The sequence below is a fragment of the Fukomys damarensis genome, unplaced genomic scaffold (genome assembly GCF_012274545.1).
Source record: "Fukomys damarensis isolate Sample0158 unplaced genomic scaffold, DMR_v1.0_HiC HiC_scaffold_39, whole genome shotgun sequence".
Lineage (NCBI taxonomy): Eukaryota > Metazoa > Chordata > Mammalia > Rodentia > Bathyergidae > Fukomys > Fukomys damarensis.
This window is the reverse complement of record NW_022900951.1, coordinates 93,111,039-93,125,866: the sequence shown is the minus strand read 5'-3', so window position 1 is coordinate 93,125,866 and position 14,828 is coordinate 93,111,039. Positions and strand designations below refer to the sequence as shown.

Sequence of the window (14,828 nt, the reverse complement as noted above, 5' to 3'; positions counted from 1 at the left end):
AGGGTAGGGGAATGGAAATAAGGCAAAAGAAAAAATATGAGAAAAGTAAAAAATGGAAACAATGTCTCTGTAAATAGGGGAGGGAGAGCGGTTGATGGAGGACAGGGGTATGGGGAAAAAATGAGAACCAAGATCTGTTATGCAAAGGTACAAGATCCCAATAACAAATGTAACTGTACAGTACACTTTAAAATTACCAATAAACTCAATTGAAAAAAAAGGAATACAGCATATCTAGAACCTCAGAATGCTCTTTTATGCTTACCATCAGTCATTTTTATTCCCAAATACAAACCACTTTTTCTGAAGAGTATCAATATAAATTTGTGCTGATAGCTTTTGAATTTTGTATAAATAGAATCATATACTGTGCTCTTGAGTATCTGTCTCCTTTTCTTCGCAACATGCCTTGATATCTTTATTCTTCAATCGATTGTTCTGGTTTTTGCAATATAATATTTCATTATGTGACTATACCATAATTTATCTATGCATTTTCCTCAGGAAGGATGTTTGGCTTTTTTCTAGTGTAAAGCTGTTAAGAATACCACTGCTCATGTTGTATAGGTTTTCTTATGAGCATAGAAATTCTTTATCCATATGTCTAATTGAAATGTTATATATAATCATATTTAGTTTTGTTTTCAACTTCACCCACATATTTGAAAGCACTGATGGCACAACAGAGGCACCAAGGACCAGGAGATTCCTTTACTGATCTCAGCTTGGAGACAAAAGGCAGTCCACAGCCTACACATGAGGTTCAGTAGGAGAGGACAACCACCCCAGGGGACAAGAGACAACAGCACCTACCTCCTGAAATGTCTACAAGTTAATGTCTTATGTTTTCTATTTTAAAGCTTCATACAGGTAGACATTAAAATAGAATCAAGGGGCTAGAGTTGTGGCACAGTGGTAGAGCACCTGCCAAATATACACAAGATCCTGGGTTCAATCCCAGCAGCACCAGAGAGAGAGAGAGAGAGAGAGAGAGAGAGAGAGAGAATATAAAGTAGAATCAAGAACAGCATCAAAATTCTGAAATTTTCTATGGTCCCCTTCTAGAAAATCTTCTTTAGTCACATGAACTCAGATTTTGTTGTAGCATTTAATCCACATTTTCATCTAGAAAATAGTGTACATTATACCTGACTCACAATTCACCTTATATTTGTCCTATGCCAGGCAAAGCTCTGAGTACTGGCCATTCATTTTCTCTAGAATTCATGATCCCAATGCTATAATTATCAAGCCCTGTTCAGCAGATGAGAAAAAGGAGGCTCAGAAATTAACTAAGTTACCCAGTTACCCATCAAGAACCAAAAGCGTAGCTCTGAAGCTTTCGAGGTATAAATGTACACATCTACAAAGTTCAGCCTGAGGGGTTTAAGTAAAGATGTTTTCAAGCTCCTGTAAGTCACCATATTCAACTGCAGGGACACTTGTAGCTTCTCTAGATGTTGACCTAGCAGTCAAGCCCCAGGTGCCAGCCATCTGGCAGCTCTCTGGGGTGGCTCAGATTCTGGCAGTTCTTAGCTTCCTCAAAAAGTACTCTGGGGCAGCCTCATAAAGCCACTCAGTGTCCACCATGCAGATGTCCCACAAGTAGCACTTATTGGTGTAGAGTAGTTCAGTGTACACAACACACACTGGCTTTCTGTGGAAGAAGACAGACAAGGGATGGATGTCCATTGGCTGTTGGGTGTCCATGATGGCATAGGTACCATCAGGCTGCAGCTCAGTAGTGCTCATGAAGAGGCTATGAGCCAGGAAGAGGTGGATGCTCTCCCTGTCTCCTCTCAATGACATAATTGGCATTGACATCTTTAAGCAGATTTCCCTCAGCTGTGCTCTGACTTCATATACTGGCATCATATTCTTTCCATTAACAAAATTTTCTTTGCACCAGTACTTGTTTCCACCTATGTTTTTGAAGGCCCAGTAGATATTGAGCAGGATAATGTGATTCCCGACACCCGGTACTTCATCCCTCCAAGCAGGAGGGTTGCAGAGAACATTGTCCATGGACAGCAGGGAAACAATAGTCAGAATCTCCTCTGGGCCCTGGAATTTGGGAGACCGCAGGATGGTTTTGGCAAACTTGGGCTCTACGGGAAATGCTGCCATCTTTCTTCCAATTGGAGTCAAGGTAAGCTTGTCATCCTATGTTCAATAACACCTAACAGGTCCAGCTGGCAATGCCCACCTGATTGTGATCTGGAGATGGTTTGGAAGTCAAAGGTGAGCACGTTTGGAACTTTCGTTGCCAGAAGCTGCAGCATCACATTTGAAAGGTTACACCTTTGGATCTCTAGCACAGTCACCTTATCAAACTCCTCAAACTCCTCAGCATAGAGCCAATAGCAGATGCCACTGTCCTCTCTGCCAGCCCTGCTTGTGCACTGCCAGGCCTGGGTCTTTGACACCTACTGCACAGCTAACACCTCAAGACCACTGTCAGTATTATGCTTCTTTGCTTTAAACCACATCTGTATCAACTATATATTTTATTCCTGAAATGGTTATGAGATTTCAGCAATATTGGTTAAAATGATCACTTTCCAATAGCCCTTTGGGGCCCCTTGGAAGACTTGGAGCTGCTGTGTTAGGGCAGGGAGGCATACAGAGGAAGGACTGGCATGCCAGGACATCTGTCCAGAAGGTGCTTTGCAATGTCTCAGCAGGTCTTGCTCATTGCTGCAATCTCTTTCTGACCAATGAGGAACACCAGGATGTCCTGAGAAGAAGGGGCTTCCAGGTGTATGTGGAAGACTGAGACAAGAGTGGCATGCAGGTAATCATGCTAAGGCTGTATGGTATAAAAGATCTAGATTGGATGCTGCAGACCCTCCAGGTAGAGAACAGGTGCTCTATTGAAACACTGAAAAACTGGTCCACTTCCATGGTAGCTGACATCACAACCACTTTCAGAGGCATTTTTCCCAGCTCCTCTCACCTCTTCTGTATTGCTTTCACCACTCCAAAGAGCACATCTGTATGAGTAGTCCTTTCATGGGCTTCATCCAAAGTAACACAGCTGTACTTCTGAAGCAGGGAATCTGAAATTGCTTCACATAGAAGCATGCCATCTGTTAGGAACTTAATCCTGGTGTCTTCGGAGTTGACATCCTCAAAGTGCACTGTATAGCTAACCAGCTTCCCGAGCTCAGTTCTCATCTGAGACTCTAGTAGGAAGGGAAATGGCAGCCACTCGATGGGTCTGGGTCACAGCAATGATGCTCTGGCGGCCAACACCCCCTTCATAGAGGTACTGAGGGAGCTGAGTCATCATCCCAGAGCCAGTTTCCTTGATGAGGACAGCACTGTTCCGGTTTATAAACTGGCCCAACAGCTGCCCACGCACCGGGAAGATGGGCAGACTGAGGTACTGAAGCTCCAGGGTCTCACAGTAGGGACTGGCTGAAGGCTGGGCCAGGGACAGCTACTTTCAACCTCTTCCTCCTCCTCTGCCACTGCCGCCACCGCTGCAGCCTCCACCACCACTGCCAGGAGTGAGCAGCATAACTACTACCCTCCCGGGAGGGTTGGACCCGACATGGCTCAGAGGCCCTGATCCAAGTCGAAATCTCTTGGCCGGAGGGCTCCACAGCTTGAAACTTCAGCACCAGCAGCTCCTGCCTGTCTCTGGTAAGGAAGGCAAATATGCACCGCCCCTTTTCGCCATGCGCTTCTGGCTGCTCTGAGCGACCACTGCATCATATTTAGTTCTTTTAAACGAACACATTTGGAACCCAAAAGAACTCAAGACAGGGTCTTGAAGAGATAGTTGTATACATATGTTCATAGCAAGACTATCTATAAAATTCAATAGGAAGAAGCAACTCAAGTATCCACAGACAAGGGAATGGATAAACAAAATGTGGTATGTGCATACAATTGAATATTATTCACTCATAAAAAAATTCTGATACATGCTACAAGATGTTATGCTAAGTGAAATAAGCCAATGGAAATGAAGTAGTTATTATTCCACTTGTATGAGGTGAATGCACTAATCAGATTCATGATGAGAGAGACAGTAGAAGGGCAGTTTCTAGGGGTGGAGAATAGAGAAGAATAGGAGTTAGTGGTTAATGGGTACAAAGTTTCAGTTTTGAAAAATGAAGAGTTCAGGAGATAGATGGTAGAGATGGTAGCAGAACAGTATGAATACACTCAGCTATATACTTTAATTACAGTAGCAAGTTGCATTTTATACATATTTCACCACAATTTATTTAAAAATCCTGCAAAAACACTTTGGAAAAAGGGTTATACTAATTTATGTTTCTGCTAGCAATGTATGGTTTTTTCAGTTTCCCCACGTTCTAACCAGGACTTGACATTGTTCATCCACTGAGTTTTAACTATAATAGTGAATTTTTAGTGGTATTTTGCTACGCTTCTGTACATTTCTTATGATTTAATTGTGTTGAGAATTCTCTATAAGCTTATTTTTATTTCTATATATTCTTTCATTATGAACGTGTTCATCTCTTTTGTCTGTCTTTTTCATGTTTTATTTTCCTTTTGGATGTGTAAGAATTCTTTACATATTTCAAATATATATTCTTTCTCATGTTAATGTATTATAAATATCTTCTATAGAGCAGCTTACCTTTGGCTGCCTTAAATATTCCATTTGATGTGCAGAAGTTCTGATGGAAAATTTTTGTATTTCCTAAATAGGAAAATATGCACCCTAAAGGGGATGCTGATTCCTAGAGAAAAATTTAAAATCTCAAACCTGAGATAAGGATAATGATAAAACCCTACACATCTACTCATGAGAATATACAGGTTGTCTATATAGTCACATACAAGAGTTTCAGTCAGTTCTTAGTCCAAGTAACAGACCTAGAATTTTCCATGACACAAATTAACTACCATATATAATTTTTTACACATCTGGGGCCTTAGTCACTTTTTCCAATGCTGGGACAAAATTAAAGGAGAAAAGAGTTTCTTTAGCCCAGTTTGTAGAGGTTTCAGTTCATAATTGGCTGGCTCCAAGGAAGGGTGGCAAGGCAGAGGGGCATCACAGAGGAGAAACAGTTTATGGTGAATATAAGGTAGCAAAGCAAGCAGGGAGGAGACAAGATTCTCTTTGACCTTTACATTGTATCCAGGCTACTGGGATTAGGGAAGTGCCAAACCAATCAGTGAACTCTTTTAGTAATAATCCATCCTTTATCCTCATACCCTTAACCTTAGCATTGCATCATGAATCAATCACACACTTTAGATTCAGCCACTTCTGAAAAAGCCCCACCTGTGACTGCACAAGGCTTTGAGAGGATGTCTAGATACAAACCATAACACTAAGCACACTGCTTGAAATGAGAAAGACCCTAAAAGGAAAATAATTGTGTCAAATAGTAATAAATTTGGTAAAGAATACTAATAAATAATTAAGCTGTTGTACATCATCATTTGAAGCATAAAAACCAGGCAAGATCATGAAATAACACTTACATGTAGGTCCTGAGGCCAAGTGGTTGGAGTTATGGCAGAATCACTGAGTTACGTACATAGTTTTTCAAATAGCATTTGTTTGGATGTATGTCTCACTATATAGTCATAGGTACAGTTGAGCAAATATTCACTAAGCCCCTTTGACATGGATGAATGGACATTAGTGGTCCTTGTGAGGAGAGCTGCCTCACTGCCATCCCCTTCCCCCCACTGATAAGGTAGCCCAATGTTCAAACCAAAACTAAGTGGACAGCTGCCTGATACTCAAAGGAATCTACACATAGCTCTATCATTTTAATGGTACAACTATTAATTACTAAAACTTCTAAAAAGCCATCATAAAAGTGTATAGGTTGATGCAAGCGAACATTTCAGTTGATGCAAAATATTATATTCTTACTTATTTTTTCTCTATTTCTTTCTTTTTTCCTTCCTTTCTTCATTCTTTTCTTTTTTCATTGCATCCCTTTTCCTTTCTTTCCTTCTTGGATTTTAGTCATTTAACAGAGTTTATAAAACAAGAATAAAATAGATTCTAATTACTGTGCATTTATAAGTAAACAAGCCTGTTTAGACTAAACACAAGAATAAACCTTAATGAAAAGCCAAAGAAACCAGTGACATAATGCCTGTAGAGCATTGTTAATGTGAATAAATGCAAACATCTTTTTTTCTGCATCTTTATTTATTTTAATTTATTTTTTATTAAAGGATGTTTGCATAATATAATGATTACATTCATTGTGAATAATTGGTACACGTATATCACACATCTTAATTCTCTTTTCATCCCCTTCCCTTCACCTCCTCTCCCACACCCCTTCCTCCATCTCTTCATTACTTTCTTTTTTGCTAAAGATTTATCTCCCTATTTCCTACTATCTTTATTTTATTTTGGTCTTTAATTTATTTATATTTGGGGTTTCTCAAATAAGAGAAATCATGTGATATTTAAGCTTGTGAGTCTGATTTATTTCATTTGATATTACCAGAGGGTGTGGTCTCAAGATTTATCCATTTTCCTATAAATGTCTCAAGTTTATCCTTCTTTATGGCTAAGTAGTACTTCATTGTGTATCAATGCCACATTTCTTCATTCATGAATTGATTGACATGTACACTGCTTCCAAGATTTAGCTACTACGAGTGTGTTGCTATGAACATGCTTAAGCATGTATCTTTCAGAAAGATACTTAGAAAGGGAATAGCTGGATGAGATTAATTTCTGTAGTTTTAGATTTTTGAGAAATCTCCATACTGATTTCCAGACTGGTTGTACTAATTTACTTTCTGACCCACAATGTAGGAACAATGTAGGAACAATGTTCCCCCACAACCTCACCAGCATTTGGCATTATTTGATTTCTTGATAATAGCTATTTTTTCTGGAGTAAGATGGAATTTCAGTGTTATTTTAATTTGCATTTCTCAGATGAACAAAGAAGTTGAACATTTATTCACATATTTATTGGTGAGTTACACATTTTCTTCTGAGAAGTCTCTATTCATTCCACTTGCCCATTTTTTCATTGGATCTTTTATTATGGGGGGTCTGATTTGGGGGGGTATTTGTATTCTAGATATTACTCCTCTGCTTGAGGACATTTTCCAATTCTGTAGGTTGCCTCTTCACTACATAGGGCACGACTGTTAAAAATGAGCATCTTTGTCTTGTTCCTGATTTCAGAGATAAAGCTTTCACTTTGTCCTGTATTTAATATGATATTGGTAGTAGTTTGTCATAAATAGGTTTTATCACATTGAGAATTTTTTGTCATGAATGGATGCTGGAATTGTCAAAGGATTGTTTTACCAGTCATTGATATGATCATGTGACTTTTCTTCATTGTCTGTTTCTGTGATGTGTAACATTTATTGATTTGTATATGTTGAACCATACCTGGAATAAAACCTACTTGGTCATTGTGTAAAATCTTTTGGATAATTTCCTGCATTCTTTTTTCCAGTGTTGTTGAGGAATTTCTGTTTATGCTCATTAGAAAGATTGGACTATACTACTTTTTTTTAGTTGGGTCTTAGCTTGATTTTGGAATCAGGGTAAGAAATGTAGACATTTTTGTCAGTACTTATTATTTTGCTAGTAAAGGATAATTTTATATCAATTATATTATTCTTACAATAATACTATGACGTGGTTTCTATGATCATTTTCAATTTAGAGTTGAAAAAACTGAAATATATGGAGGGTAAGTAAAATACCTGAATAAATATAATGGATATCACATGGTGGTGTCAGTACTTAAACCTAATCTATGCACCCTCAGAGCGATTATCCTCTAATATCTCCAATTTCCATGGGTTGGTGAAGTTTCAATGGTTTCTTATGCTATTGATCTCCAGCTTAATCGCACTATGATCTGATAATATACAAGGGATGAATTTGATTCTTTTGCATTTACTCAGACCTGTTCTACTAGCTAGTATGTGGTCTACCTTGGAGAATGAGCCATGTGCAGCTGAAAAGGATATATTATTCTGATTTTGTGGGGTGGAACACTCTATAAACGTTTATTAAGGCCATGCGTTCAAAAACTTGAATGAGTTCTAGTATTTCATTGTTGATTTTCTGCCTAGATGATCTGTCTCTTTGTGATAGTGGAGTATTTAAATCCCCCACTACAATTGTATTAGTGCTTATTTGGTTTTTCATGTTACTTAATATTTGTTTTATATAGTTGGGGCATGAATATTTGGTGCATATATGTTTATTATTGTCATCTCTTCCTCTTGAATTGTTCCCTTTGCAAGGATGTAGTGGGCTTCTTTGTCTCTCTTAATCAGTTTTGGTCTGAAATTTACTTTGTCTGCGAATAAGATTGCTACCCCTGCTTTTTTCTGGGCTCCTGTCATGTGGAGAATTGTTTTCCTTCCTTTCACTTTCAGTCTATGGGCTTCTTTTTGTACTAGGTGTGTATCTTGTACACAACATATTGTGGATTTTGCTACTTATTCCATTCTTCCAGTCTGTTTCTCTTGATTGGTGAATTGAGGCCATTGACATTGATGGTTATAACTGATATGTACTGAGTTATTATTGTCGTGTTATTGTCCTTTTGCTGACTCTTTTTACTTTTTCCCCCTCTCCTCTCAGTTTCTTGCCTTGCCTATTTGATTTGGACTGTTGGGCCTCATGGTGTTGTGACCTTCATTATCCTTTTCTAGGATATTGTTTAGAATTCCTTGTAATGTTGGTTTGGTGTTCATGAAGTTTCTCAGGTGTTCTTATCTCCCCATCCATTTTGAAAGAGAATTTTGCTGCATACATCAGCCTAGGTTGGAGACTGTTTTCTATTAGGACTTGAAATACTTCACTCCAGCCTTTCCTTGACCTGAGGGTTTGTGTTGAAAAGTCTGCTGTGATTTTGTTGGGCTTTTCTTTGCATGTGATTTGTTTATTTTCTCTTAATGCTTGCAGTACTTTGTTCTTCTATTGGGTTTCTGGGGTCTTGATTACTATATGTCTAGGTGTAGATGTTTTTTGCTCATGGCTAGTTGGAGTCCTATGTGCCTCACTTATCTATATGTCTAATTCTTTCCTTCTGTTTGGGAAGTTTTCTGTCATTAAGTCTATGAACATTTTTTTTAAGTCATCTGTGTTTTCTCCTGCTACTTCATGGGTTCCTATCATTATTATGTTATTCTTCTTTGCATCATCTAGGAGTTGTTGGATAGATTTCTCATGATCCCTTACTGTTTGTAAGAGACCTCTCTTTTCATGGTCACTGACTGTGATCCTATCTCCTATATCTGAGATTCTATCATTGCATTCTTTTATTGTTTTGTACACTTTCAATAAAGTTTTTAATCTCCTGGATATCTGTTTGAATCTGTTTTATGGATTCCATTTCTTTCCTCTGTTAGGCATTCACTGTTTCCATTTCTTTCTTATGCTGGACCTTAATGGCTTCTATCATGGTCCTGAGCTCATCTGTTTTTTTTTTTTCTCAGTTTCTGTTCTAGAGCCTCGAATCATGACTTCCATTTTTCTCACCATCTGTATGGTTATGTGGGAAATTATTTCTGTTTTGAATTTTTCTAGATCCTGATTGATCTGTTTTATTACTTCCTGTGCTATGGGTTAAGGGTATCCTGCTGGTTTACTATCAGACTTTTCATCCTCATTTGCCCTACTGTTTGCCATTGGTGAACTGGAAGTCTTTCTTTGTGTCTTGCTTAAGTGTTTTCTCATTTTTATTTTTGTTGTTGGGTTATCCTTTTTTCAATTTCTGGGTTATTACTTAAATCTTTCGGATATAGTTGTGCTTTAGCTTATGAGTCTCTAATTTCTCATAGACATTCTCATTTTCATAGTATCAGAGAAAACAACTATTTAAATCAATCACAATCCTTTATTCCAATTGATACAGTCAGCAGCACAATAGGATTAAGCACAACTTGAAAATTGATCACTTGTGGTAGTCATTAATCTATCACCTTTAAACCATGTGAATTAAATTAAAATCAAGAAGCAGCCCAAAATATGTTTGCAGTGATTAAACTTTTCAATATACCATCTTTACCATTTAGGAAGGGGGCTTAGACAGAGTTAGGACGAGAGGAGTAAGTAAGTGAAAGAATTGGAGCTTTCAAGTGAAGCCAGAGGATATAGAATGACCACACAATCTTTATGAAACTATTAAATTCAAAAAGGATAAACAGAGCACAAGAGTAAGGACAAGAATACATCCCCTTAACCATAATAGGGGCTCACTTTCTCTTGAAACTATGGGCCCACGAGTGAGGTAAAATGACAGAAGAAAAGAACATTAAAAAAAAAGAAAAAATGATAAAAGAAGAAGTCTGAGTTAGGGCAGGAGCAGGAACAGAAAGGGAGATAAGGAATAATATAGTGGAGTAAGAGACTGAGTTGGAGAAAGAGGACAGAAAATAGAAAGGATTTGCAGAGTGGAATGAGGAAAATAAAGAAAAAAATGAATTTGAAGGGCCTCTTTCAGACTATATCTCTGCTGTCATAATATACCAAGTGCATAGCCATATGCAGAACCAAGTCCCCTGATCTCAACTAGCCAATGGCAGATCCCCGCAACTCAGACTGACTTCAGGCCACAAGGCCCACATGGAGTTCCCTGACCTGCAGGATTGAACTCCACACAGTTCTACTACATATTTTCCCTGCCCTTTCTTTAAAGATATTCAAAGTTGGGAGCTCAGAAACACATCCTTTATGACCACCTATGCCTCTGCAGAGTGGGTCCAAATACTGGCATAATCAGGAGGACTGAGGGCAGAAAGGGGTGTTTCAGGGGCACCCACATGGCTACCTTCCTTGCTGGAGCTGGTGGCAAACAGGCAGGGGAGGACGGGGCTACCCAGTCCTGCGAATGGGCCCAAGCAGGCCAGAGGGAGAGCAGATCTCAGAGCGGCCTTCCCAAATCTCACCTTCCTTGCTGGGGCTGGTCTATCCTCTAATATCTCCACCATAGAAACTTAACTGACACGAATACTCCAAGAGTGTTAAATATCAACTAGTTGTTAACTTGAGGAAATGTGCGAGAGAAAAGACTCACCTTGTGCACATCATTTAACATTCTTAAGTATAGACAACAAAATTTTTTCTAACTAATTTGAAGAAAAAATGATTTAGTAAAAGATTGTGAGTAACTCATAGACTCTCTGAGAGTGACAGGAACCAGCTTGAATACCATAGTCTCATGCAATGAAGAAGCAGGAAGAGTTGTCAAACTTAACTCACGATGTCAGGATGGTAAGAGTGTAAAGACAAATGTTTCTACCTCCTGATTACACTTTCAGATTGACCTTGGATCCACAAACTCTGCCAACAGTTGTTTCAATGAATCAGCTCCCTTGCATGGTTATACATCCATCTCCCCAAGTGTAGTTTTGGCCACATATTGCCTACTTGTATATCCTTTTCTTACACATAGCATGTGATCTGGAAGAACTAGGTCACATGAAAGCAATCTATCAGTAAGAGAATCTGAAAATGAACTCTTAGCTTTTCAGCCTCCAAATACTGCATAGAAACACAAGCTATTAGTGTACTGTAGCAGGCTGTTTATATCATTGGAAGCTCTAAAAGTTTCATGAACATTGATATAGATGCTGAATTATCTAACCCATGGTATTAATAGTAATATGTTGAAAAGATTTCACTTTTATATACTGGTGATCACCTTTTCATGTGCAATCAATTAGTAAGAATGAAGAATATTTCATGTCAGGGAAATTGAATAATTTAAAACAAAAATTCAAACTTCCCTAAAATTAATCTGTAAAGAAAATTATCTAGAAAGCCTAAATACAACCCTCAACCTAGGAATCATACTATCTATTTAGTACCACAGATCCAAGAGCCCAAGAAAAATGCCTGAAAGCCAGACTAGAGAAATTTCTAGTTATAGACTTCATGCATAACATGCAGACAAGATCTTTGGTTTAATCCCCTGCACACACAAAAAAGAAACCATTCTCAACTTTCTGTTCCCCTCACTCTCACCTTGACTAAATACTTACCAGAACTTATGATCTCTACCTCATAAATATTTCCCACAATCACCTATCCTTTCCATCATCAGTGCTCTTGTATTGGAGTTTCCTCAAAAATTATGCAATCTCTCTCACATAATTTATTTTTATAGTTGGAATGCTCTTCTTTTCATAGACTAATATGTAAACTCATCCTTCAAAATCCAATTTAAAAGTCATTTTCCCCACCAGAAGTCTTTTACACCTGATAAATAAACTCATCTAGAAGACAGGATACAAAATCAATACCATTCCTATATACTAGTAATAAACCTACCAAGAAAAAAATCAGGAAAACTATTTCATTCACAATCATTTCAGAAAAAAATTAAGTACATAAGAATCAACCTAACCAAAAATGTGAAAGTCTCTAAAATAAAAATGAAAGAATTCTGAAGAAAGACTTTATAATATGCCAATGCATCCCTTGTTCCATGATTGGCAAAAAATGTCCACATTACCAAAAGTAATCTATAGATTCAACATAATGCCTATTAAAATACAAAGAACATTCTTCACAGAACTAGAAAAGGCAATACTGAATTTTATCTAGAATAAAAAAAGACTCAAAATACCCTTCCTAGAATCAGAAAAGAGCCAAAATACCCAAAGCAATCCTGAGCAAAAAGAAGATTGCTGGAGGTATCACCATACTTAACTTAAAAATATATTGTAAATCTAAAGTAACAAAAAAATATTATCCTGGCACAAAACAGAAATATAAATAAATGGAATATAATAGAAGACACAGAAACAAATCCAAGAACCTAGAGCTATTTGATTTTTGAAAAACAGGCTAAGTAGTAAAGACAGTCTCCCTAACAAATGGTATTGGTAAAACTGAAGAGCTACATGCAGAAGACTGAAACCAGATCCGTATCCCCTATATTAGACATCTAATTTAAAAGTTTATTAGTGGATAAGAAAACAAAAGAATAAAGAGACAATCCACTAAATGAGAGAAATTCTGCAGTTACTCCTCTGACTGATATCTAGAATATATAAAGAACTTGAAAATCCCACCCCATAAAATAATAAGCCCAAGTTTAAAAGTGTGCACATTAAATGCATATATCTCAAAAGAAGTTCAAATGACCCAAAAATATATGAAAAAAAGCTTCAACATCTCTAGCCATCAGAGAAATGAAAGTTACAAGTGCATTGAAATTCAATCTCATGGCAATGAGAAAAAAAAATCAAGAATACAAAAAAATCAATGAGTGCTGGTGAAAATGCAAATGAAAATTAATTTCCCTACATTGGTACTGAAGATGGAAACTAGTAAAACTACTATGAGAGTCAGTATGAAGATTCCAAAAAATACGAAACATATAAATACAATTTGACCCAGGTATACTCCTTTGGGGCATATTTTCAAAGGAATTAAGGACAGCATGCTATAGTGATACATGAATACCTGTGTTTATAGTAGCACAATTTGAAATTGACAAGCTGAAGAAATAGACTGGATGCTTGTCATTAGGTTATTTGATTTTTAAAATTTGGCATAAATGCACAATGAAATGCTACTCTATAACTCACGGATAAAGAAGAATGAAATATCTCACTTTCAGGAAAATGGTTGGAACTAGAAAATGCCATGTCAAGTAAAATTAGCCAAAAAATGAAATTAGTCAGATTCGGAATATTAAATAGTATGTGATTTCTCTTTTATTAGAAACCTAAAATATATACTTAAATAAATAAATAATTTAAATAAAGAAAAAAGACAATAAACCAGCAAGTAGACTTTTAGATATGCAGAAAGGGAGAGGCAGAAGAAGAGAAAAAAAGAAGAGGTATTAATGGAATTAAAATTGAATAAGATATGTTAAATGCATGCATGAAGTTCCCAAAGTGAACTGCATAATTATATAATATTAACATGCATGAATAAAATTTTAAAACAGCCATTTTTCATTAAATCTCCCCCAACTAACTAGGGTTCCAAAGTTCTCTGGTCATACCTCTAACATATCATTGGTTCATTCCATGTTATTGTTTTTCCTATTGTTATTCTTCATGAGTTCATCTTGCCAAGTGAAGCTCCAAGTTCTCTGTTGAACAAAATCATACTAATTTTTTGAGTGTCCGTGGCATTTTGCCATCTATATGCATAAAATAAAGTAAGCGTTTAGTTATCCGATCTAAATGGAACTCTAAAATAGGGACACGATATTATCCATAATCTGCTTTTATACTTTTATGTCAGAGTTATATTTTTCATTTTGTTACTGTTTTTTTTTTTACATTCTGCAAGTTTATTTTTAATTATACACAGAATGTGCATTACATAAAAATGCACCATACCTCAAAGAGCTTGGACTGGAGGTCCCATTTGACCCAGCCATTCCTCTGCTGGGTATCTTTCCAAAAGAACTAAAAGAATCATATCACAGAGAAGTATGTGCACCCATGTTTATAGCGGCACAGTTTGTAATAGCTAAATCTTGGAAACAGCCCATTTGCCCATCCGTTGGAAACTGGATAAAGAAGATGTGGTTTTTCTATAAAATGGAATGTTACTCAGCCATAAAGAATGAGAAAATAGATTCATTCATAGGAAAATGCATACATATTGAAGATATCCTCCTAAGTGAAATAAATAAGTCACACATGTGTAAATACAGAATAGTTTCCCTGGTGTGAATAATCTGCAATAATACATAAGATCCTAATAAGATTACTGACATTTAGAAATGTGAAGAAAGGAGCTAAAGGTGTATAGAAGGTGGGATGGGTAGGGGAAGGGTAATAAGGGAAAAGAAAAAAATGTGAGATAATGAAAAGATGAAAATAAAGTGTTTGTAGATGGGGAGGGGGGA

The 14,828-nt window shown here is 37.0% G+C and overlaps 1 pseudogene; it reads right to left on the bottom strand.

The window, feature by feature from the left end:
* Positions 1–1,515: 1,515 nt before the first annotated feature.
* Positions 1,516–14,828, bottom strand: part of LOC104856551 — a 14,334-nt pseudogene continuing 1,021 nt past the window's right edge.